The sequence below is a fragment of the Acinonyx jubatus genome, chromosome C2 (genome assembly GCF_027475565.1).
Source record: "Acinonyx jubatus isolate Ajub_Pintada_27869175 chromosome C2, VMU_Ajub_asm_v1.0, whole genome shotgun sequence".
Taxonomy (NCBI): Eukaryota; Metazoa; Chordata; class Mammalia; order Carnivora; family Felidae; genus Acinonyx; species Acinonyx jubatus.
In genome coordinates this window covers 142,368,821-142,393,987 of record NC_069384.1, presented here as the reverse complement: position 1 = coordinate 142,393,987, position 25,167 = coordinate 142,368,821, and the positions used below count along the sequence as shown (strand labels likewise).

The following is a 25,167-nucleotide window of genomic DNA, read 5'->3' as shown; positions in this document are numbered from 1 at the left end:
CGCAGAGATTAGAATCCTACTTTTGTTGTATAAGAACTACTGCCCTTGGCATGTTATTTAACTTCTCTGAATATCAGTTTTCTCACCTATAAGTGGGAATAATTTTTTTTTAAAGCTAACATTTGAGCAAATCGCTGTGTTTCAGACATTATTCTGATTAGGGATTTAAGCCTCACCACTTTAGAATGAAGGTGGTATTATTATTACTGCCATGTCACAGACGGGGAACTTGAGCTTCAGGAAAACTGGAAGGCTTGCCAAGGACACCCAGGAACTGGCAGATGTGGCACTGGAACCCAGGCTGTCTGATGCCAACTTGCCTCCTTAGTCGTTTTACTTATTACCTCCCAGGGTTGCTGACATAATTAAATGAGATGATACACGAAAAGCACATCACACAGCATACATTAAGTGCTCAGGAATTAGAGGTGTTATTTCAATTTTTATTTATCAAATATTATTTTATTTGATGCTGAGGTGAAAAGAAATGTTAGTCCTTGAAATTATGTTACTCCTTGCATTGGTAACATTCCTGTTTAGGGAGGGAAAATATTACTGACAATACTATAATGGTAGCGGCAATAATGCCATGATTAGTAACAAGGTAGTTTAAAGCATGGCTCTCAACTCAAAGGTCTGGGTTCAAAATCCAGTATCATGGAATGAATGCTGGTGGTATTCTTGCAAATTCAGACGTCGAAGTCCTAACCCCAGATGAGACGGCATTTGTAGGTGGGGCCTCTGTGTGGTAATTAGGTTTCTATGAGGTCATGAGGGTGGGATCCTCATGACCCAAGTAGTGCCTTTATAAGTAGGAAAGACAGAGATCTCTCTCTTTGTGCCTACACACCAAGTAAGGCAATGGGAAAACAAAGCAAGAAGGCAGCTGTCGGGACGCCTGGGTGGCTCAGTCGGTCACGTGTCTGACTGTTGGTTTTGGCTCAGGTCATGATCTCACTCACGGTTCAGTTTGTGAGGGGCTCTGCGCTGACAACTTGGAGCCTGTTTAGGATTCTCTCTCTCCCTACCAACCTCTCTTTCTCTCTCTCACAAGAAAAAAATATTTTTTAAAAAGAAGGGAACTGTCTACAAGCCAGGAAGTAGGCTCTCATCAGGTACCAAATCGGCCAGCACCTTGATCTTGGACTTCCCAGCCTCCATTACCGTGAGAAGCAAATGTCTGTTGTTTAAGCACCTGGTCTGTGATATTTGCCACAGCAGTCTGAATTGACCAAAACACCTGGTCTACTACTTTCTGGTGAGATCTTGGGTAAGTTACTGCACCCGTTGAAGCCTCATCTGTACAAGACCTTCTATTTCCTAGGACTAGAGTAAGAATTACATAAGCTGACACATCAAAAGCACTCAGCACCGTGCCCAGTACAGAGTGAGGACTCTCCAAATATCAGCCATTATTTGAGGGATCACCCCCTTTCTCAACAGACTCCAAGTCTTTTTGTGTAAATCAAATATATGTCCATTGATAGGTGTGGGAGGTCATATACTAACAGAGGTTTCCAAAAACTCTTAGGTGGTATTACTTGTAAATCTCCAGAATGTTTTATCTTAGAAAAGGCCTTTCACCATCATTATCCTAGCAGGATTAAAACACTAGGTTTCTATGAGGTCATGAGAGTGGGATCCTCATGACCGATTAGTGCCTTTATATGTAGGAAAGACAGAGATCTCTCTCTTTGTGCCTAAGAGACGCACAGAGTTTTTCTGTGTTCTCGTTTTCCTTCCCATGTCCTTTCACTGAGCATTTTTTCTTGTTAATGAACTCCTTTCCAGAAGTAGGTCTTTGGATCATTCTTTTAATACATCAATTTCAAAACCATTCTCTGTGTTTCTTCCTATATTGTTTAATTCATAATGCTGCCTTCACATGTGTGGGTTTCATAAAGTTGTCCCAGAATGACACTCCATGAACACAAAGTGCCTGCTCTCAGTAGCATGCTTCTAGAATCTTCTTTGGTTCCTCACTTGGAAATGACTCCATTCCTTGTCCTTTGCCCAACCCTAGCCTGAGATAAGGTCCATCTCATGTCCTGGAGATTTCATGTTTCCTTTACCTCATAGGATGTGAAGTCAGAAAAACCAAATCACCAGCCATTGAGAAGGAGAAAGGGTGGCATAGAGGAAGTTATCTGCTATGGTGCAGACACCATTCATGCTTAGGCTGAATTTTTCATCTTTCAACCAGTTGAGTTGCTATGGCGCACATCGAGCTTTAGAATGGTCTTTATTTCTCCCTAGCTATTTTAGCTTATTAAAAAGTCTTTACTATCCCATTTTCTTTTTGCCCTGTAGTCTTTGGACCTCATTAGAAATGTTTATTCTTGAGAATATAAGCTTTTGCCATACAGTCAGAAAATATTGAACTTCTCCCCTTTAATCGCCAATTAGCATTTTTTTGTTGTTTCTCTTTTCTGTTGTTTATGCACTTTGTGAGTTAGACTCTAATTTCTCTGGAAAGAGGCTAAGCCCTCTCACATGGATTTCACATGGGGAAAATGAAAGCAGGACATTTCAGCTTTCTCCCTCCCTTTCTCTTGTTAAATATTTAGGATAAAACACCAGTCCATTAAAAAGGAATCATTTTATCACATATAATGCTCCTTCCCAGAAAAGTGACTATATTATGCATCTTCTAGGCAAAACCACTTTGACAACAAAACTACATATTCAATTCTGGGTAATGACGGGGCCATAGGAGGGGGAAAATGAGGATGGTCTAATGGTCTGAATGCTTTCCTAGACAGCAAACAGTGGCCCCAGCCAGTCGGCTTGGCACGCCTAAGCCTCTCCTCTGAGGAAGCTGTCTCAGGTCACACAACATTGTTCCTAACGGATGTGTCCCCATCTGCCCTCTGCCCTATTTCTAAGGTGGACTCATAGTCATTTCTCTATTCAGATGTCACTCCACCAGACTGTACTCAAAGCAGTAGTATTTATTTCATAATTGTTTAAAGCAAATCACTTTGTCCCCAACTGCAATGACTGCATTCTAAAGGCATACACATTTTGTCTTCAGATCAAAGTTAAATCCACCTCTGTGCTTTGTCCATATAGGTTGATTCTGAAAATAGAAAACCAATAGAGTACCTCTTATGATTTTTATAAATGTGTAGGTAGAGATTATTCACTTAAGAACCAAGGGGCCTGATGCACAAGGAATACCTAAATCACTTCCAGTCAGAGATGTTTTCAGACACCCACTCCAACTGACCTCGTACCTCTTTTCTAGATTCCTTCAATTCTTTTAAGCCTTACTCCTTTTTCATAACACTGAAAAACTACTATAATCTGCTCATCAACTTCCTAAATTTTTGCACTTCCAGAAATATCTTTACTTTGCCTTCATGCTTGGTTGTTAATGTGACTGAGTATAGAATTGCAGCTTCAAAACCTTTCCCCACCCTCCCTGCATTGTGAAAACACTGCTTCTCCATCTTCTACCACCCAGGGTCACAATCAAATAAAGGTAGGATATCATTATAATTCTTATGCCTTGGTAAATAGTTCATTTCCCCTTCTCTCTGGAAGCTTTTAGGGCCTTCTCTCTATCCTCAGAGCACTGGAATTGCCTTAGGATATATTAAGTCTACTACCATGACTTTTGTGACAGAAATCTATCCCAAACTACTCGGTTCGTAGTGCTAAAATCAGATGTGGCCTTATGGATGGTTTAAACAAGGCTGTTATGTCTGGGTCTCTTTCTTCCCATCCTCAGACCTGGCCTCCTATGTGTTGGATTCTTTCTCAGGCTAATACTCTCCTTAAAAAGAGCCCCTCTTTGTTTCATGGTCACTGGGTCGTTAAGCACTGGAGACCTCAGAAAGGGTTAGAGCCAGTCTCTCCCAGCTTCTCCATGGATTCCCTAAGAAGCATTAATTGGCCAGTTGTAGCATAAAGTAGAGAAGCTATCAAAAAAGGTAAAAAGGCTGAATAGACAACAGAAGTCTCCTAAGTTAGCACCGGGTTTTCTTTTCCTTCATTCTGTTTGGCACTTACTGAACCCTTTCAACCTAAAGAGTTATATTTCATCCACAAAAAAAAAAAAAAGAAAGAAAGAAAGAAAACTTTCTTCTATTATATTTTAGCTACAACCTCTCTTCTTTCTTACTGTCTCTTTCTGTAGCTCCCGCTAGAATCATACTGGATGCCTAGACAGCTGCTTCACATCTTAACACTATTTCCTGAATTTCTGACTTTTTTACTGGACAGTGTGGAAGGTCTCCTTGATTCCATCTCCAAGAACACCATCAAGGTCTTCAATCTCATTTGATTTATTATTAAGCCCATCCATTGATTTTTGTTTTAATGTCAGCAAACTACTTTTTTTTATTTTCAGACATTCTTGCCTCTTTTATGGATGAAAGCTCTTTATTTACTCTGAGAACATGAATTTGAATTTTTTTGCCCATTACTTGAATCATTTATTTTTAATTTAAATGAGTTGCTCTGCTCATCTTTGTTCTCTTGTGCTTTTTCTCTTGGTTTTCATCAAATATCTGGCAAACCTTGTTTGTCCATTCATATTTTTCAATATATGGTTTAAGACAGGTAGAATGAATTTACTTTAGATCTGTATACATTTGCTTACATGAGCATTTCTCCCTTAAATGGAGAGACTGAATACAGGTAGGCCAACGGAGTATGGGAGGATGTCAACAGGCACACATCCTAGATTATGGTTGGACGTGGGGCAATCAGACATTGTGGTTTCGTGGTGTGGGGGCAGCCACAGTTACTATAGGGATAGAATAGTTTGCTAGAATTTTTTTCCTGGGCACCCACCCATACCTCTTGTTTTCCCTGGCATGTCTGTTGTAAAGATCAGGATTCCCTACACATATATGCCCGCTTCACATATAGACTCCTATATCCTCTCTGCGATCACTTTCTTTAGGAAAGACCTTTCGCCTTAGCTAAGGGGCAGAAGCCCCTTCCTACAAGCTGTTCTGATTAACAAGGAATAGGGGAATGACCAAAGGTCCAGGCTGTTAGAAACACCATTCTACACAATGAACAATTTTAATGATTGCTCCATGGCCCATTCTAGCTCTTTGTTGACCCCAGGCTTGAAGCTGCTCTGCGTTGTATTTCTACTGAGCTGTTGCCATTAATCTGATCATGTCTGTTTTCTACCTTCTACATATTCTTCCAAAGTTCTGGCCACTGACAGTAACTTTACTTTTCTCCTCACTGTTTCACTCTTTTTAAAATTATGTTTCAACAATTTTAATGGGAGAAGAGTTAGATGCAGATCATCAGTCTAGCATTTTGAGCCAGAGCCTCCATATACCAATTAAAGCCTACTGATTGACACACATTAAAATGATTGATCATGCTGGGTGACGGCAAATGTGTAAGATACAGGCACTTTGATCTTAGAAGAAAGGAGGCTGGGATATCTTTTTTGGATGGAATTTGACAGTAACTACCAACATGGTAAATGTCCGCAATCCATGACTTTCTAATCCCACATTTATAACATACCCTACAGAAACACTAGCATGACAACTTAAACACATATTGTATAATTATGTTTACCAAGGCACTCTACCTACAAGCAAATAAATAGGCAATGGCATAAACAGGGCAACAGTTGGACAAACTACTGTACATCCATGAAGTGAGTAAAGATGAGGCAAATCTATTTGTGATGCCTGGGAAAGATGCCCACAATATGTGACTGACAAAAGCAAGTTGCACAAAGGTATGTTTTAGATGATCCCAATTAAAAAAGTAATAAAATAAAAACAGCACATTAATAATGTGCCTTGCTACTATCCTATTATAAAATGCTTCTAACATATTTCTTTTCGGTTCCTACTTTTCTTAAATTTTCAATCTCTGCATAACCAGACACAGTTAATGGCTACTGTCAATTAATATCAAGCAGTAACAATGCATGAAATGCAAGATTTCTCCAGAAAAAGAAGTGTTGATAGAATACACTGAGAAAACGTGTATTGTATGTTAGAACATTTTATTTCCTATAATGTTTATATTCACACCTCCCCAATTTTAGGTATCAAAATTTCAGACCTAATGTCAGAGTACTTCATGCCACAATCTGAATTCATCTTCACTCAGGCAAAAGTATTTCTCACCAAATAATTTCTATAGGACAATTTGCCAATTTCATCCAGAATCAATTTCTAGTTGCATATAATGTATCCAAAGGCAGTGTGCTATGCTCTCTTCCTCTTCCTATTTCTCCTCAAGCTCAAAAATGTCTTTGGACATTTTTCTTTTTTGAGAGAGAGAGAGAGTGCATAAATGGGGGAGAGGGACAGAAGGGGGGAGAGAGAGAAAGAGAGATAGAGACAGAGAGAGAGGGAGGGAGAGAGAGTCTTAAGTAGGCTCCACATTCAGCACAGAGTCCAACACGGGGCTCAATCCCATGACCCTGGGATCATGACCTGACCTGAAATCAAGAATCAGATGCTCAATCGACTGGCCACCCAGGCACCCCTTGAACATTTTAAAGTAAAGAGCAGCATGACCAGAACTGGAATGTATTACATGAAAAGCAAAGTTTTTCCAGAAATTACAATAAACTTTAAACTTGTTAACTTCAACAGTGACATCTGAATAAACTCACAACATGTAGAGGCACTTAAGTTTCCTAATGAGTCTGTCACAGGCTTTTTTCATTTCTGTTACAGTGCTTTTGTAGCATGTCTTTCTTCATTCTTTCTTAAACTTTCCATCTCTCTGCTTACGTTACTCATCTGTTCTTATAGGTTTTCTGCTTTTTCCATCAGAGCCTTTAGCAAGTTAATCATAGTTAGGCTTGTGAGTCTGATAATCCCAATATCCTTGCCAGTTCTGAGTTTAATACTGACGCTTGCTCCGTTTCTTCACACTGTGTTTTCTGCCTTATAGTATGCCTTGTGGTTTTTTACTGAAAGGCCTTTGGTGAGGTGGTGGTGAGGACAGGAGGGGAAGCTTTCTGTAGCCCTGAGATTAGTCTTGACCTCTCACTGAGTCTGTACCCCTGGACAATGACCTCATGACATGCTTCTCGGTCCCCACCTCACCCTTCTTAGGTGAGACAGAAAGGCGAGATGGTGCCTACCTTCCTCCAGGTAGGTCACGCTTTGGTAAAACACCAGTTAGGCTTTGGTGACAGTTTCACTTGAGGGCAGGCAGAAGAGAATGCTCTAGCACAGTTCAAACTGGTGAGGTTTCCCCTCCCCCTGGCAGAAGCACACAGGGATTTTTCTCCCATCTTCACTGGAGAGCCTGGCAGTCTCCTGGAGATAATACACACAAGTGTGGGCGCTCCTCTAAGACCAGGGTCCCCTGGAACTCTTAACTCTCAGACTCTTCCACACTTAGCCTTCAGCAATTACAGTTTAGGTTTTCCAACTCTGCCATTAGTTCTCACAGAGGTTTCTGCTCTAAGTAGTAATTCTCTGTATTCACTTGTCTCTCCAATTTGGGAGGCAGTGGTTTATCCTGTGACCTCGATTCTCTGACGGATCTAAGAAGAGCTGTTGACTTCTAGTTGGTTCAGCTTTGCTCTTGTGTAGACAGGACTCCAAGCTCTTTACATGCCAGACCAAGAAAAGAGGAAATTAAAATGCCCCTAATTCTAGATGGTTACTTGAATGTGTCTGTGATTTGAAACATCTATTCCTGTTATTTATTTTAAATATGACAAAATGAAAAGAGAAAATATTAAACAAATATATCCAAGAAATTAGCAGCAAGTCATGAGAAGTTAGTCTCTGACTATCAGACCAACACCTCTATTAATGCAATCAAACTCCAATGAGCCTGGAAACTTTTCCTGGCTATTTGAAACTGGTGGTAAGAAAGCCTTTAACTCTATCAAGTTGGGGTGGGATGGAAGAAGGATCCTGCTAATTGTCTGCTTTTATTAAGAGTAAATTACTAATGAGATTAAGAGCTGACTCCTTTAGATAGATAAGGAAGCTATTAAGAATGAGGGCAGCTTCCAAATTATCCAAATTAAACATATGCACGTGCACACACACACAAACACACACACTCACATCACATCACATCACATCACATCACATCACATCACAGAAGGGGAGAAACAAAAGGCTAACAAATACAAGGGATGCTCAAATTTACTATTTATAAGAGAAATGCAACTAAATCCCATTGGGGGAAAATTTCAAGTGATGGTAAGAATGATTCTCATATATGTTTTTCATAAACCTGTTTGCACTGCTGATATAAGACAAACAGGTATAGCCATTCCAGAAAGCAATATGGCAGTATTTACACCATGTACATATGCTATAGCCAGGCAATCCAACCCTGAGTATACGCCCACAAAGACATTCTGACACAATGGCACATCGCTTGTGGTGGCTGGGATGTGGAGGCGTTCTGGATGCCCACCACTGGGGAAATGAATCAGCAAAATGTGATGGATACACACTTGGAATATTCTGCAGCTGCAAGAAGCAAACCAGCTGTACACAGAACATGGGTAGACGTTAGAGACCTCACGTGGGGTAAAATATGAAACCAAATGAGAACCATAATATAAAACACAAAACAAGATGACACATTTTTTTAAATTTTTTTTAATGTTTTATTTATTTTTGAGAGAGACAGAGACAGAATGTGAACAGGGGAGGGGCAGAGAAAGGGAGACACAGAATCTGAAGCAGGCTCCAGGCTCCGAGCTGTCAGCCCAGAGCCCAACGTGGGGCTCAAACTCACAAGCCATGAGATTGTGACCTGAGCTGAAGTCAGACGCCTAACCGACTGAGCTACCCAGGTGCGCCACAAGATGACACATTTTATACGTACTTTTAAGAATGGACACACTAGGGGCGCCTGGGTGGCTCAGTTGGTTAGGCGTTTGACTTCGGTTCAGGTCACGATCTCATGGCTTGTGAGTTCGAGCCCCACGTTGGGCTCTGGGCTGACAGCTCGGAGCCTGGAGCCTGCTTCAGATTCTGTTTCTCCCTCTCTCTCTCTGTCCCTCCCTGGCTCATGCTCTATCCCCTCACCCCCTCTCAAAAATAAATAAACACTAAAAATTAAATAAATTAAAAAAAGAATGGACACATTAAACAAAGCACATATGTGGAATAGGAAAGTTGAAAAGGGTCAAAAGGTGTTAAGGATCAAAGGTGGAAAATGAACAAAAAACAAGAGAGTGAGGCTTACCTGGGGGAGAACAAAAAACACATGCACACCCTCTCTAGAAGATGTTCCATTTCACCCAACTTTTCAGCTTCTCCAGGACGTGCCACCTAACAGCAGATAGGGACCTTAGCCTAATTCTTTGTCTCTTACCTCTTCATTTTTCCCACATGCCCCACATCTACCTGCTGGGTTCTCAACCAAGTAATCATTTGCTTCCTGTGACTTGGTTCATCACAGAGAGCGAATTCGGTTTCTTAAAAATTCAGAATTTTAGTAATCAGTAACACCTACTTCCACATTTCACAAATTCAGACTTGTTTTGTGATTTCAAAAGTGACACTTAAATACACTCAGAGCAATTAGGGGCACTTAAGGAAACTGTATAACCTGTGACACTCAATGCTCACTTGGATGTATCTGTAATTTGGAAGTACATGTTCCTATTATTATATGGATGAGAAAATGATAAGAGAAAGTCTTGCTTATACAAATAAATCCAGTAATTTAGCAGCAGGCCACAAATGAGAAGCTAGGATCGCTGACTCTCAGACTAGGCCCCCTGTGAACAGGGTAAAGCCCAGGATGATAAAGAAAGGCCTGAGAGCTAGTTCCACAGTTAGGAACAGACCACAGGTCTCCAAAATCCTAGGTCAGTGAGCTTCTTTCTTTCCACAAGGTGCGTATTTGCGATCAGGTGTTTCCCAAAATGGTCCCTTTCTGGTGAACCCAGTGTCTTTACTGTAAGTAACGATACACAGCCCTGTGATGCCTGCTGTTAATTTTCAAGCGGGGAGCACCAAAAACTCACCTATCAGTGATGGAAAAAGATACAGTCAAGGGTACAAGAAATCAGGGACTTTTGGAAAAGTACTTGGTAGTTCCATACTTTCATATTTATCACATGAAATACAAAAAGGCAGAAGAATATTTACCTTTTAAATATTTTTCTGCAACTGAATAAAGGCCTCAGTGTGGAAAGTCCAATACGATATGGCCATAGTTCCCTGAATTAAAACCCCTACCTTCTTTATTTATTAATCACATGTTGCCATCGCTATAGTACTAGAAAATTAAGTTAGTTCTCACTGACAAACTACCTAAAGGAAAAAAAGAAAAAAATTGCAAAGGCCCCCCAAAATGTAACATAGTCCCAGAAGAGTGAGTTAAAATGTTCATTTTAGTTTCCCCGAGGTCTAAATTTCCTCAGGCACCTTCTGTGATCTTTTATTTAGAGGGAAAAATATTCAGCTACCGCCTATACTTTCTCCTTCAGGCATTTAGCCCCAAAGAAAGAGGAAACAGGGAAATATTTCTAAAGAAAGCCCAAAATTCAAGAAATGAAGAAACAGATTAAAATGGAAGTGATTTTTGCAAGAGGTTGAAAATGGTGTCATTTAGAGTAACCCTGGATATACAGATTCCTTGTGACTAACTGTAATCTTTCATAAAGCATTGGAATTTGTATTGATGGAAAAAGCTTCCAGCTATAAGAAAACAAGAGCAGCAGCAATAAACAACACTGATCTCTTTTCTCAAAGAAGCACTATTCATGGACAAAGGAATTGAAGTGGAAAAATAACTTCAGATTTCAATCTACTCTGTAGAGTGATTCACACAAACATACACAGAAAACGGGCTTAAATGATAATCACCTGAACAAAGTACAATAAACCTTGCGTAATGGCACATCTCCCTGGTCGAAGGGACTTCATGCACTTAGCAATAACCTAAAGAGGTCACCGAGAGGGGCATCTCATCTAACACAAGTCCACTTAACCACTTCTGCCAAAAGAGATTCTAAAAATGCTGAAAGGTCTCCAGATAAGACTCCAAAGTCACACCCAGGAACACATTTCAAAGCTCAATAGCCCACACTAGCAGGAAATGAGTCCAGGTAGGTAACTTAAATCACCCACCCTAGGGATTTAACTTGTTTCTTCTCTTTTTGATTTCCGAGGGTAACTGCTGATCCAGCTTCAGCGACAAGCTCTTGCCTTACTGGAAATCCATTATCAAACTGCTCTCAGGATGAGCTGCTGTTCTGCTTGACCTTTGCTTCTGGTTCTCCCTTTACAACACTCCAGACTCACCGGTGGCTCCCCAGGAAACCCTCTGCATCATGAAAATAAGTCACGTGCAGAGAAGAGCAAAGAGGCATCTTCATATTAATTGCAATGCACCTAGAAGTACATCATGGGGTCTCTGAGATATGCAGGAGTGGTGGAGGAAACCGAGAGCAATTCTCAAAAGGGTATAAGAAGACCCAACAATTCCTTTCTAAGTATTTATCCTAAAGATATTCCCTAACATCAACATTTATTTACTAATAGTACAAACATCTATTTGCAAGGGTGTTCACTGCAGCCCTACTTATAACAGGGAAAAACTAGAAGCAACCTAAAAGTCCAATATTAATGGCATAATTGTTTAAAATTATGAGCACATTGAGTGGAATATTATTCATCCGTGAAAAGTAATCCTGTTACATGAGTACTAACACAAATATTTTTATGATACAGTATATTATATTAAGAAAGTAGGCTGGGTGCCTGGATGGCTCAGACGGTTGAGTGTCCGACTTCAGCTCAGGTCATGATCTCACGGCTCGTGAGTTTGAGCCCCGCGTCAGGCTGTGTGCTAACAGCTGGAAGCCTGGAGCCTGATTCGGATTCTGTATCTCCCTTTCTCTCTGCCTGTCCCCTGCTCACTCTCTCGCTCTCTCTCTTTCTCTCTCAAAATAAATAAACAGTGAGGGGCACCTGGGTGGCTCGGTCGGTTAAGCATCCGACTTTGGCTCAGGTAATGATCTCATGGTTCAGGAGTCCGAGCCCCACGTCGGGCTCTGTGCTGACAGCTCGCGGAGTCTGGAGCCTGCTTCAGAATCTGTGACTCCCCCTCTCTCTCTGTCCCCTCCCCAGCTCATGCTCTGTGTCTGTCTCTCAAAAAATAAATAAACGTTAAAAAAAATTTTTTTAATAAAAAAATAAACATTGAAAACAAAAGTAGATTGTGGTACTACAAGTACAGACTTCTGATTTATGTTCAAGTGTATATATATTTGCATGTGTGTCTAAAAATACCAGTCCAGAAAAATACATACCCAGATCCTGGTAGTGGTTATTTGCTGGGTAATAAAATGTTGATATTTTTGTCCCTATATGTTTACCTATGAATATTTTCCAATTTTTCTCTGAAGTGAGCATATACTGCTTCTGTAGTAGAAAAAAAAATCTAGTAGTTATTTTATCCTTGGAAACTTCTTAAGGAAGACAACTTGCTGCTTTGTACAAAACTAAGTAGAAAAACACAACAGTGCAGACAACAAAGAAAGTAGGGTCTAGACAAGGGTCCATCCCAAAATGGGGGATGTGGCAAAGACATGGCAAATGAAAAGATAAGTGAGGGTTGAGAGTCAACGGTTTCTCTTCTGTTCTGCGTGACTTCTCTAAAGCATTTGACACTCACTTCTCTAGAATGTCACTCCCGGTTGGTTTCTTCCCATCCCCTTGCCTGTCCCTTCAGTTTTGGCTTCCACCGCTCTACATGTTACCTCAGGCTAACCTCTGCTCTTGCTCTGTAACTGTGTGCTCCACTAATCTCTCTTCTGGCCCTCAGAACGAATGTCCAATGTCCACAAGTCCTGCAGACCCATTCAACTCCACATGTCGAAAACCGAATTCCTCACCCTCTCCCCACCAGCCTGCTTCTTTCCCAGGATTCCTTCTCTCTTTTCAATGACATCATCATGCACCCAAAATAGACATCTCGAGGTTATTTTTAACTCCTCCCTAATATTCTTCAAGCAATTTAGAACAAATTATGTCCAGGGCGCATGGGTGGCTCAGTTGGTTGAGCATCTGACTTCGGCTCAGGTCAATGATCTCGCAGTTCATGAGGTCAAGCCCCACGTTGGGCTCTGTGCTGACAGCTCAGAGCCTGGAGCCTGCTTCGGATTCTTTGTCTCCCTCTCTCTCTGCTCCTCCCCCTCTCACACTCTGTCTCTCTCTCAAAAATAAACATTAAAAAATTTTTTGTAAAATAGAACAAATTATATCCACCATCTAAATACCGCTGGTATCTGTTATCTTCTCTTTTTTTCTCGCAGCCCTAACCCAATCCTCCATCATCCCTAACCTGCATATGATACCTCTTCCTCCTTTCTAGTTCAAAACATATGTTCATTATTTCATCCTTGGGCAAGGCAATCTAGTACCCACCCCACCCCTGTTTAAAACAAAGTCCAAACTGCATTCTGCTCTGTACAAGGCTCTTCAAAATCCAGTTCAACTTATCTATCCAGCTTAACCATCCCCCCATCACCAACAACTACATCATGCCCCCCCAAATACACACACTCCAGACCCACCAAGTCTCCACCGAGTCCCCCAAGCACGAAATGCATGCCATGTCCACGTGTCCCTGCATCCCATTGCTACTGTCTGTAAACTCCCCTCTCTCTTCTCTGCTTAGAGTCTATTCTTTAGCATCTTTCTCAATACTCTTTCCTCTCTGATAATGAAGCCTCAGCCTCACTCCTGTGTGGTCATATTTTTCACCTTGCTTTCACATTACACACATTCCTCTCTTATACTTTTCATCCCCCTTCTTAAGCTGCTCGTATCCCCACAGGAGACTATGAATTGGGCCACTGCCCCGGTCCTCTGCAGAAGTTAGGAAGGCTAAGTACTCACTTCCCCAGTCTCTCTTGCAGCTAGGGATGGTGCTCACAGGACATAGCCCGGCTGATGAGGCATCAGCACAAAACTGCTAGGCAATCTCTGCATAATTGTTGTGTTTTCCTGAGAGTAAAAGAAAAAAAAAAAAAAAAAAAACAGCTAACACCTCCCTCTGCCTCTCACCTTGATATCCGGAGCTGCAGAAGCTATCTTGTCAACATGAGGGCAAAAGCAAGAGCACCACAGATATTACAGCCCCAATGTCACACAGCTCCTGAACAACACTGGCAGTCACCAATCTGCAGACTTATTAGCTGAGAAAAATCAACCATGGTTTTTCTAGCTATGTTTCACACTGTCTGTTGCCTGCCACCTTCCTAACTGATATTTTTATCAACCAATTAAAGTAGCAATAACTACTGGAGACCTACCAGTCTCCTGACACTGTACTATTTTTATTTGTTTTGCTTTCTCTAATCTTTAGGTGTCATCCTTTCTATTTGCAGAATCGAACGTTGACGTGCTGAAAAATTAAGTAATCTCTCAAACATCACACATAGCTGTGAAGTTTCTGAGCCAGGATTCCAACCCAAAAGAGCTGCCTGATTTGAAAGATTGTCCTTTTCACCACTTTTGAAGATGGATGCAATGAAGCTAGACCAAGAAAAGAGTTGTTGAAGACAACATGGGTTTGTGAGCCCAGCAAATGAGAAAATCCGTATCAGCTAAATCCATTTACTAGTTTACTGTTGACTTAGTAGTGGGGGATAGAAAAAAAAAAAGCCTTGCTAAAGGTGGTAATAGAGGAATTCTTTCTAGGCTGCCCTCACAAGAATTATCAATCCTGCCACTATTTGTCACAAGAGATTGGATTCTCCTCTTTAAAGCCAAAAATGGTTACTGCCCAGTGCTCCATTTTCTTCAAGATGCTTGCAAATTCATTCACAAAGGAGACCCGTGTTCAAAGGAAGAGTAAGGAAAAGGTTGTTTAAAGCATTTGTGAGCAAAGGCACCACATGAAAGAAAATGCCTCTGCTCAGAGAGTGAGGAGGCCATATTTGGGATCAGGAATGATTTTAAAAGGAGTAGGAAAACACCGCCATAATGTGATTTAAGGATCAAGAAATGCATGAGTTAATTTAGCCTAGAGATAGGAGACCAAAAAGACAAATACCCTCCCCATATTACTCTTAGTCTGATGCACACCATATTGTGGAAGAAAGGCAAGAGCGATGTACCAGATGGCATATATTTAAATCTCGGTTCCACCACTAACTGTGCCCTGCTCTCTGAAACACAATTAGCTTAATGGTCAAATGAGGGCGATACACTTACCTTCTAAGGTTTCGTGAGGATTATTAAATGAGATAACAGATAAGCAAAGCACTTAGGTCAATGCCTGGCCCAGTAAGCGTCAGGTAAGTGGTGTGGCTGATGATAACAATAGCAATTAGAAAGCAATGACAACAGCAATTGCTCAGAAGCACCACAACTAGATGGTGATCATGTCAACACTAGGGACAAAACACGTGGTTTAGACATGCAAGTGGTAATACTACGGGGCACAGGGACACACAATTAAGTCCAAGAACACTTTGGGTAAACAAGGCTGACTGGTTCCTGTGGAAGGGTTGATATCTTGACGACCTCACATTATTCTAGAATAATCCTAAAAAAAAAAGATGCTGGGCATTTATGTTTTATCAGTCCAAAGTAGTGGCTCCTACCCCCACCACTTATCAATAGCATAAACAACTTGCGATGGACTTGACCACCAAATATAAAATTCTGTGTTTCATGCTAAAATTTTTACAATGGGTTTGGGTTCACATTATTTTCACCTGGACTCATAAAGTGAAGTAATATTAACTTCTGTCACAAAATCTCATATATGCATATTTTCAGATCTCATAAAATGTGACGGTTCCCAGGCAGGCCAAATTCTGAAGTCTGGCATCTCAACTGAGTAGACATAGTTGTCTATCAAAAGCCATCCCAACACCCAACCCCACTCCTAGAGAACACAGCTATATCTGGGAAGCTGATGCCCCATGAGGTCACATTTCTCAGCTACCTTGGACAAGCCATAGCCTGTGACAAGTTCTGTCCTACAGAATCTTAGTGACGTTGCCTCCTCCACACTCTTATCCTTTCCTCAGACTGGATGCAAAGGATAGTTTGGCCTTCAGGGATGGCCAAAGGGATGGGAAGGAGTGTGGATCCCTGCCTCAGTGCATGAAGAGAAGCCACCACTGACTGATAGGAACATGAGTGAGAAATTAAGTTTTATCGTGTTTGAGACATTATACATCTTTAGGTCTTTTCTTTCTTTCTTTCTTTTTAACAATAGTTCAAGAGAACAATAGTTCTCTTAGTTAGGAGGAAAGCTACACAAAAGAGTTGAGTCCATAGGACCAGTTGGGACACTTAAGCAACCAATGAAATCTAGACACATGTAATTGCACACCTTTAGGAGAATGTTTAGAAACTGAACAACTGGCCTCCACTACAATGTCCAGCCAGTATACGTGACAGGTGTTACTAACAGAGAAAAAAAAAAAAAAAAAAACTCTGAATCCATCGGGTGTATGCTAAGTGTCATATCTGTTTATGTGAAAAGCCTAGGGTAGTTATGGCTTCCATAGGTTTAGAAAGGATCTCTGCTGCAGTTTCCATCTCCGTGCAAATGAAAACTCAGGACAGGTAGTCATTTGAAGAATCTTTCCAAGTAGCTGGCCATAGGAGCCCAGCTCCGAGATTCTCACCTCTTGGTATTCACACCTTGTGTTATCTCCTGCCACCCTGAAGAGGGCTGAGCTGTGTAACCAGTAGGGTACTGCAAACATAACACAGTGTGACTTCCCAGGGTAAGTCATAAAGACACTGTGACTCTCACTTTCCTCTCTGAGCATTTGTTCTGGGAGAAACCTGCTGCCATGTCATAAGGATAACCAAGCAGCTTTAAGGAGAAATTCACATGGCCAGGAGCTCAGGCCTCCTACTAACAACCAGCACTAACTTGGCGGCCACATGACTAGGCCATATTAGAAGCTGGTCATCCAGGGGCACCCGGGTGGCTCAGTTGGTTAAGCATCCGACTTGGGCTCAGGTCATGATCTCACAGTTCGTGGGTTCAAGCCCCCACATTGGGCTCTGAGCTGACAGCTCAGGACCTGGAGCCTGCTTCAAATACTGTCTCCCCCTCTCTCTGCCCTGTCCCCGTTCGTGCTTTCTCTTTCTCTCTCTCAAAAATAAATTAAAAAAAAAATTAAAACTTTTTTTTTAAAGCTGTTCATCCAGCCCCAGTCAAGCCTTCATACTGCTGCAGCCCTAGCTAACATCTGTGTGCTACAGCTCCTTGAAAGACCCTGATCTGCTAAGTTGTTTGAATTCCTGACCTACAAAAGCTGGGAAATAATAAATGCTTACCAATTTTAAGCCACTAATTTGGGGGGGGGGGTAGATTTTGTTATGTAGCAGTAGATAACCAATTCATCAGCTTGTTTTAGAAGAAGAGAGAGAGAAAGGAATGGGGAAGGAGAGCAGAGGGAAGGGGGAGGGTAGGCGGAGGGAGAAGAGAGAGCTAGATAGCTCTACCTAAGGCTGAAAAGCTTTGCCTACCTCTAGTTGTTTTTAATGTTCCCTGGAATGGGGTGGCTCGGTCGGTTAAGCATCCAACATCAGCTCAGGTCATGATCTCACGGTTTGTGAGTTCGAGCCCCGCCTCGGGCTCTGTGCTGACAGCTCAGAGCCTGGAGCCTGCTTCTGATTCTGTGTCTCCTCCTCTCTCTGCCCCTGCCATGCTCATGCTCTGTCTCTCTCTGTCTCTCCATAATGAATAAACATTAAAAAAAAAAATTAAGGTTTCCTGGAAATAGGGAGGACTGTGCCAGAGGTCATGGAAGTAATATATTGGGTTTCCTTCAACCCAGTCATATGATGAAATCAGTTCTGTACGTGTAACACACTCTTTTGAACATGGCAGCAAAGGCTTTATTCATGAACTGATTACTGGCTCATCTGAACAGAAAATTCAAAGGTTTCTTTCTGTGTGTGTGTGTGTGTGTGTGTGTGTGTGTGTGTGTGTGTGTATCCTGGTGGACTGGAAAAAAACATGGCTAATTGAACATAGCAGATACTTCATTCAGGAAATCAGACACTATTTCTTAAGAGCCTCACATTTCACATAAAATGAAGACTTCAGGGCAATTTTATGCTCGTGCTGCTACACGGGACACTGAGTCTCTCCCATCCCATGATTGAGAACCCTCACACAAGGCTACTTCAGTTTTATCTTTCTTGACTGAGGGCACTTAAGAGGTGGGGGCGGGGATCTCAGTGCCTCCACATAGGGACTAGCTGGCTTGTTGGAAATGTCACAGTGTTTGATCACACTGGCATGATTACTGAAGGACTAGAAAGCAAGGAACTTACGGTGGCTCATTTCTCTCTTTACAGTTTGCAGGAACCATCACTCGCCTTACGTTATACTAGCTGACACACTGGCGAGGCCTAATAGCGGAACCCCACATCAGAAAAGTGTATCAGGAAGACCCAGACCATAGCCGAACAAGACAGGGCCATACCTTAGCATATACTACCAAGGGCAGAGCCCAGCAATGTTTGATGACTGTTGAGTAAGAGCCACTGTTGTGACCAGCAGTCGGTGGCACAATTCCAGTCTGTGGGGAATCCTCCTTCGAAATGGCTGTGTTGTTGTTGTTTCCAGCCTGATTTTTTCACAAAATAGAAATCTAGCAAATATTAAAAAATGACATGGTATTTTTTTAATAAGCTAGTAGATAATTTCCATGAACCTCTAGTAGATAATTTCCATGAACACCATATCACTTTTTAACAAAATCAATTTGTGTATATACGGTCTTCTTTGCCTTTGAGGTTGCAGAAGGCATATAAACCAAATACTTAAGTGCATCCTGCAATGATTCCCAATCTGGAGTCCCAACCTGAAGATAATATTGGGCTTCCTCATCATTGTAAAAAAAAAAAAAATGCAACAGGAATTACACATTTGCTCAGGATGGATAAGGCTATCTGGGTCAAATTAAACAGAGGGAAGTACACTAGCCCCCGAGGTCCAAAGGAGGACCAGTGCCTGTTTTTCTAAACAAAATCTCATCGGAGTGCAAACTGTCTGCAAATGCTTCCACTAGACAACACCAAAGCTGAGTAGCTGAGACAGAGGCTATATGGCTCAGAAAGCTGAAAATAGTTGCTCTCTGGCCTTTCGCACGAAGAGTTTGCCAACCCCTGAAATAAAGTATCACACTTCTCACTTTGGGCTCAGAATGTTTACACTCATGTCGGACCCTTTCCTGGTTATGTCATGTACACTGGTCCCTAATTTCTTGGATTAATAACGTTAAAATAACAAATGTGGTAGATCGAATCTTTCAAGATTTTGGGTGGAGTCAAAAGAAATTCCCTTCTTACCAAGTTTTGCCTTACTCTTGATTACCGAAATTTTAAAAGATGGAATCTGGACTGTTCATCCACTTGTTCAACAGCTTTTAAACCACTGGGTAAGTTTAAGTAGCTGCCTTTTTTCCAACATGTCTTACTTAGTTGGTCACCAATACTTTCTAGGGCTAAATACTCTTAGCCTTATATTGTGTTTTTAAGAAGAAAACATGTAAACTACTTCAGACACAGTGTTTTTCTTGATGTGAAGTCATAAGCACGGATTAATCCATATCGTACAAGATAAGAAAGTGCTTGTAGCAAAATTTAATAAGAGTGTAACAGCTACAGGATTTGAATTCACTGGTTTGGAAACACAAAGCGTATACATTTTGGCAGTTAAAGAGAAAACCTTCATTACAGTCTAGGGAGGAGGATTCCCATCTTACACCTTCAAGGCAACAGAAAGAGTCTCAAGGAGTGTCAGTTTTGTTACAAAGACGATACTTGGAATCCTTGGTATAAAGAACTTTCTCCTCAGACTCATCTCTTCTGAGATCTGGCAAAAGGATGAATTTACCTATGTGGGAACCCTGGCACTCTATTACAAGGAAAAGGCTTAGATGTTTTCTGCTTCACACACCTACTCAAAATATTATCCACATAATGTATATACAAACTCAAGACCCAAATATCTAGAACATTCCCTAGACCAGGGTTTCTCAACCTTGGCACCATCGACAGATACTTTGGGCATGATGATTCATCACTGTATACAGGAGGCTGCCTCACGCACTATAGGATGTGTACCAGGCATCCACAGCCTCCGCGGTAAACACCTGGAGGACCCCACCGGATGACAACCAAAAGTGTCTGCAGAGATTACTGAATGTCCCCAGAGGCAGGGGTGGGGGCGGGGGGGGGGGGGACACAAACAAACCGGCCCTCAGCTGAGGACCACTGGGCTAGTTCCTCTGGGCTGGTTTCTCTCTCCGATTGTCATCTTTTGCTGCAATACCCAGATTCCCTTCCCACAATCTAATCAACATGGAGAAGGCATCCACCGCGAGCCTCCCTTTTCAACTCCGTGTGTTCAAACCCCTCCCTGATTCAACAGCCGTGAGGCACAGCCTCTTGTCACTGATCGGGGCAAACATCTAAGTAGCCTGCGTTTGCTACAGGGTCCCCTGCGATAGATTATCGCCTTACATATTGCACATTAACAGAATTTCTTATGACAGAGCCAACAGTCGAATGTGGTTGTTTTCCTTGAGATCCTTTTAAATCCCCAATTCAATTACCGTGCTCATTTTTCTGATGAATCATCAGCAGAAAGCCAGACTATTTTTCAGAGAGTGATATGATCCTCAGCTGGAACATTACTTCTGTCGGACTCTGCTTTACCTACTTGGCACTAAACACACGGTCTGGCTCTGAAGAAGGTTAGACCTTAGTACTTAAGGCAGCACGAAATTAACCCCTTCTAGAACTTCTGGTTTCTTCAAGACAGCTTCTACAACCGCCACCAAAAGAAAAAGGGAAAGAGTAAAACTAAATAATGGAGCCAAGTGCGTGGTGTTACTTTATTATTGTATTTCTACATCTGATAGCCTCAGAGATGCCAATCTCAGCTCTAGGCCACAATTAAATTGATGCATCAAAATAAAGACTTCACGTCTGTTTTCAAACATCACAGCAGCAGTGAAATGTTAAGTCTTCGGGATTGCTTTTCCCTCAAGGATTTCCTTTCTTCTCTGCCTCTTGTTCCTTCACTAGAGGGACACACACCAGCAAAGCAACATGTGACATGTTGATATTGTCGCAGACAGCAAATCCCCACAGAATTCAGGTACTGTGCCATCAATGAGCGGGTTTCTTTGAACTCCAAAATGGCCTAAAAGCTGAAAGTAGAAGAAACACTGGACATGTGGCCGTCCCACACTCAGGCTGTCACTCTCTGAGCTGAGAGCCTTGGTTACCGCAGCAAGCAGGTAACATGGGCACGTTTCTGAGTGCAATGAGACCGGGAGGAGACAGTGGTTAAAGCAAGGAGGCCCCAGAGATTAAAACCCACCCGTCGGCCAACTTTCCCTGAGCCTTGCTCCCCGGACACCCGCCTCTCTGAGTTGCCTAAGCTGTTGACAACACAGACACCAGGATTCCGTCCTTCACCTCAAGACCTCCCAGTGGTGAAAACTGAACCCTCCCTGATGCATAAGACTCCAAAATGAGCTCCAGTTCCTGTCTTTAGCTCAAACATAAAGAAATAAGACAAACATAAAGAAATAAGAAGGGAATGACTAATGGGCAATTATGGTTGCCTTGGCTACAACTCTAACTTTTGGCAGATATATTAATTTTTTGGTACCTCTGTGTGTTTAATACTTGTTTAAATAGTACATAAAAATACCCAAAGGTGTCAGGATTATCGGCCTCACCATAGGCCTTTTTCTTTCTTGACGATTCTTCCGTGACTGCATTCTCACTCCCTGGTCCAGATTACCTGCCACAGCTAGGGTAGAGGAAAGCGTGGTCCCGTGGTCCCATCTCTCACCATTTTCCATGCATTGCTACATTCTGAATGTGATGCCTAGGGGCCTCCCAGCTAACTGGATGTGTAAATAAAAGAGTTTTAAATCACTTCAAGGTGTCATTCAAATTTTCATCCTCGCTAACAGGGAGGAAATTCACCACACCCACCCTGGGGCCATTTTCCCATCTCTTTTCCTGCTGACACGCAAGTAATGTGCTAGACAAAGGCACAGCAAGTCCCATATTAGCATCTTTTAGGACTAACTCCCCAGTCCTTCCTCCAATCTTAACAAGCTCACTCTTCTCACTCATGAATGGAAAAAAAAAGAAATACAAAAGAGATCTAAAAACGTAGTTTTCATTATCAGACTTTTTTTTTCATATCCTCTCTTTTTCTTATTTATCCACACCTGAAACCCCTAGTAATCATAATGAACTTGGAATGATATTTAGTGAGATACAAAAAAAATGAAAAAAGAAATATAGGCCACCTTCAAAGGGTATGACTTTGTAACTTAGTACTCCTTATCCATTATATAATTAGAAAATTATTCCCTGCATTGTTGTTGCAAGCACAGGGGCTCTGTGATGATATCAGACTGGGGCTCTCAGCAAGACTCCTCTGCCTGTGGGTTCTGACAAGTGTCATTACAGTAATCCCTACAGTGAGAAGACAATCATTAGTAAATGGCAAAGAAGAGGTGTCAATGGTGCTTCAGCCACAGGTTCAACTACCCACTAATAAAGGCTTTGACCTTGGATAATAGAAAAGCCATCTCTTGGAACCACTTTACCAGAGACTGTTTTCTCTAACAGCCAAGGACAAATACCAAGATTCAGTGGAACAACCTAAGTAAAAATAGCAACACCACTAGACAAAATTTTTGAATGAGATCTTCCTCCAGGCAGCCTCTACATACAACAGTGTAAGTAGTTCAAAGGCAATTAGTAAGTAATTCACCAAGAACCTAAACCAAACCTTAGGAACCTGTAAAATCTCCATCCTTGTCAAAGGATTGGTATCTCAAAGGGATTTCTGTCAACGATGGCTAGGGCAGGCCTGGAGAGGTGAAGTCACAGTCTGTGAGATGGTTACCCAATAAAACTTTCTGCAATGATAGAAAGTTGCCCAACAGGATGCCTTTAGACTTAGAACTTTTGAGCACCTAAAGTGTGGCTGGTACAAATGAAGAACTGAGTTTGTAATTTTATTTCCTTGTACTTCCATTTAACGCTAAATAGCCGTATGTGTCTACTGACTACCATAGTAGATAATGCAGGTTTGGAAACTGAGGAGGGGAGTGCTGAGGACTGAGTGTCCTGTGCAGGCAAGTGAGGAAGTACTGCCAGGAAAGCTGTAAGCCCTGGGCAGGCAGAGCCCCCTCCAACTGACTGTCAAAGAAAGTCTGCTTCCGAGGTTGAGGCCGAATTCATTAGGAAAGTGTGCTCTGGTGAACGAGAGATGTGGCACAAGAACACAGAAAGGGGAGTTGGTGGCACGTGTGTTGTGATTTCACAAAGCCAGTATGGGGAGAACACACCTGCTAGAAGAAGTAGAGAGAAGCAGAGCAGGTGACCAGGTTCTGAGGCCATTAGATAGACAGCAAATCTAGAAAACAGACTGGTTTGTAGTTATTTCTTTACCGCCCTAAGTGGATGCTAACCAGAAACACGGTTAGGCAGGGACTGTAAATATGTGCCTGTAGCCAGACAGCCGGGGGGCCACTGGTGTCATATTATTTATTTAGCTATTTATTTATGATCTGTCATATTTATTTAGTTTAGTTACTCGCTTAGTGTCTGTCTCTCCCAGCAGAAGGTGTGCTGCATCAGAACGTGGACCATTCTGGGCTAGAAACTAGGCATTAAATAAAAGATTGTCAGAAGGAGTTGTCAAAAATATATTTGCAGGTCCCCTACATGCAATGTACCGTGTTAGGCTTGGAGAAAGAGCCGTGAAAAAGACAAACCTGGTCCGTGTCCTCATGGCTTATATTCAATAGCTAATTATACAATTAAGAATGTATGATACCATATTGACAGGGATCTCACACACGGTAGACAGGGGAAGGTGCAAACAGGGAAAAACTTCTTTGAAGTGTTGAACTGAACTTTGAAGGCTGAATTGGGACTAACTGGGTGAGAGGGAAGTGAAGGGGGTGGGGGAGAGAGTATTCCAGGCAAAGTAAATTGCTTCGGCAAAGGCTCTGGGTAGGACAGGGTGAACTCCAGAAACTTAAATAAATGAAAACAAAAACACCAATATTACTGTCATCCAAAGAGCAAGCAAGGCAGAGTGGCAGAAGACCTGACTGTCAGGGTCAGTTGGTGATGTTCCCAAAGTACTGCAGCCAAAACTCAGCCCCTTGGACCTCTCAGGAGCCTGAACCCACCCAACATTACCTGAGGGCATCCTTCCCAGGAATGACCACACGGTCCTGTGGACCCCAGATTCAATCACCTTTAACTCTAATGAAATAATCTTGTTCAATTTCTTAAATAGGGTCACAGAAAACCACGTGGGGGGGGGGGCTCATTTATCCGACAAAATCGAAGAGACTTATGCACACACACTCAGAGTTTTCTAAGAGCTTATAAAACACTCTGCTCATGTACTACTGAATTTGTTTCCAATCTAGACAGTCCTTAGAAAGAGAAAAATACTATCCCCATTTCACTGTTGACAACCCTAAGTCTCAAAAAAAATGTGACTTGTCCAAGAGTTCAGTTAGAAAGGGCACAACCAGGATTCAAAGTCATAGCACCCAGGTCCCATGATCTTCCCTACATGGGCAGCTTCCTTCCAACTGAGAGTCCCAGGGAAAATACTGAATCTGATCCTTAGTGACGCCAACTCCACCAACCATGCAATTTTTTTGACTCTTTTTAAGTTTTTATTTAAATTCCAGTTAACATACTGTAATACTAATTTCAGGTGTAGCATATAGTGATTCAACACTTCCAAAACATCTGGTGCTCATCACAATAAGGGCATCTCTGAATCCCCATCACCTATTTAACACTCCCCCCACCCACTCCTACCTCCTCTGGTAACCATCAGTTTGTTCTCTATAGCTAAGAATTGTTTCTTGGTTTGCCTCTCTTTTTTTCCCTTTGCTCATTTGTTTAGTTTCTTAAATTCCACATATGAGCGAAATCATATGGCATCTGTCTTTCCCTGATTGACTTATTTCACTTAGCATAATACTGTCTGGCTCTATCCATGTCGTTGCAAATGGTAAGATTTCATTCTTTTTCATGGCTGATGTGTGTGTTTGTGTGTGTGTGTGTGTGTGTGTGTGTGTGTGTACACATATATACGAAATTACCACTTCTTCTTTATCAACTCATCATTCAGCGGACACTTGGGTGGTTTCCATAATTTGGC

General features: G+C 41.8%; 1 protein-coding gene and 1 long non-coding RNA gene across 10 annotated transcripts in view; one reads left to right on the top strand and one right to left on the bottom strand.

The window, feature by feature from the left end:
- Window positions 1–25,167, bottom strand: part of RBMS3 (RNA binding motif single stranded interacting protein 3) — a 1,316,996-nt gene that overhangs the window by 1,280,379 nt on the left and 11,450 nt on the right. The window lies entirely within an intron of this gene.
- LOC113594157 (uncharacterized) lies at window positions 813–15,554 on the top strand. The gene is made up of 3 exons (XR_003414477.2): window positions 813–1,270; window positions 11,108–11,401; window positions 14,333–15,554. It is a non-coding gene; the product is annotated as an uncharacterized LOC113594157 (long non-coding RNA).